The sequence below is a fragment of the Raphanus sativus genome, chromosome 6, assembly GCF_000801105.2.
Source record: "Raphanus sativus cultivar WK10039 chromosome 6, ASM80110v3, whole genome shotgun sequence".
NCBI classification, from domain to species: Eukaryota; Viridiplantae; Streptophyta; class Magnoliopsida; order Brassicales; family Brassicaceae; genus Raphanus; species Raphanus sativus.
In genome coordinates this window covers 14,122,514-14,124,664 of record NC_079516.1, presented here as the reverse complement: position 1 = coordinate 14,124,664, position 2,151 = coordinate 14,122,514, and positions in this window count along the sequence as shown.

Genomic DNA, 2,151 nt, shown 5'->3' with positions numbered 1-2,151 from the left:
TTATTAAGTTTAATAATTTTATCAATATAAAAATATTATTATGTTTATTAAGTTTAATAAATTTGTAATTTTATTAAGTTTAATAATTTTATTAAGTTAAAAATATTATTATGTTTGTTAAGTTTAGTAAGTTTAATAAATTAGTAATTTTATTAAGTTTAATAATTATTCAGTTTATTTATAAAATCAATTAAATTTATTAAGTTTCATAAATTACAGATTGCCCCATTAACCTAGCTTAAGATTAATTAAACCCGATTGTGATATTGTCAACATATTATCATTTGCTACGTACATGTGGCATGTATTTACATAAACTTCCTGTAATTATTGACACATTTTGATACTTTGGATGGTTTCCACCATATTAGTGTAAACTTAGCCAGGAAACTTTTTTCCAATAACAAATGCAGGGCAAATAGAGTCATTTTTCACTATAATTTACATTGTTTTTTTAGAACGTCAAATAGATCGAAAAAAAATTGTTCCAAAACGTCATATAAAACAAAACGGAGGGATTATATGTTACCTAAGTGACAATATATATATGTTACCTTAAACAGCAAAATATAACAAATCAAATGATACTTATGAAAAAAATGGAGTGATAAAACATACTCCTTACGTTTCAAAACGTTATATGTTTTGGCTTTTCACACAAATAAATAAAACATATTAAATTTAAGTATTGCATGCATAATTTTTTTTGAGATTATCTATTTTATATGATTCTAAGCCAATAAAAATTCAATAAATGCAATTAATCTTCTTGAAGTTTACAATTAATTACTAGTTGGTAAAAAGTGTATTGAAATATAAAAAATGTACTTTTTTGAAACAATATTTTTTCTAGAATACTCTCTCCGTTTCATACTAAGTGTCGTTGTAGACAAAATTTTTCGTTGCAAAATAAGTATCGTTTTAGCATTTCAATACAAAATTTAGTAATTTTTATTCTCGAGTTTATTTTTGTATTGGTTGAAATATAAGTAGGTGTATGGGTAAATGATGTTTTTATATTTAAATATGCAAAATTAAATGATTTTTAATATGTGTACCAAGTCTAAAACGGCACTTAATATGAAACAAAGAGAATATGTATCTTTATGAAATAAGGATAATATTAAATGCATAATTTTCTGCGAACATCTATTTTCTGTGATTTTAACCCAATAAGAGTTCAATATATTTTTGAAACAATTTTTTTTTCTACAATATATTTCTTTGAAAAATGGAGGGAGTATTATTTTGCTATTAGTCAGTTTACTTTCCAAATTTGTCATTTGACGTAGAACACTAGTGATCGTGTAATTAATCCCAAGTTTTCCGCATATAAGGTTTGAATAATAATACCAGTCAGAGATTTCTGTTTCTATAGAATCAAAAAAGGAAAATACCTAAATATTGTGGAGAAAGAGTGACGAAGGAGGGAAAAGACAGGGAAAAATAAAGTATAGAGTGCAAATATGATAAAAGTTTTTTTTTGGTAAAAGAAAATATGGTAAAAATTGTAGGGATTGAATGCAAATATCAAAAAATTGTTATTTCTGTTTTGCTTGTCAGAATATCTGAGTCAGAATACTCGGAATATGTGCCTGCCAAATATCTGATCAGAATATCTGTGACATTCGAAACTGATATATGTCCCAAAAATTAAATATTTTGTCGCCATTAAAATGTATTAGTGCCAGTGCCTAAATTTCCCCGTCAACTATTTATGGTTTCTTTGTCAGAGTATCTAGGTTTACCTTAAACAACAAAACAAATCAACCAAACGTAATAAAGTATGATTTTGTTAGTCTCTCTTTGACATCATAATATCTATATAAATCAGGTGTGGTGCCCATTCAAGCGAACCTAATCATTTTATAATTATTAATTAAATACTATATCATGATAAGTTATTGTTTATGATTTTTTTTGTCAGCAAGTTATTGTTTATAATCTTTAAACTTTTACGGAATATTAAATTATTTATATATAAAATTTATCTATCAAAATATATATTTATTATTGTGTTAATTTCTTGAAAGCTTTTATATAGATAGTAGAAGTATTTTTAACTATATATTTTGCAACTAATTTTATTTGTGACTAAAAGATATTCTTTTTAGATGATAATATATATATATATAATTGTTTAGTCTTTAT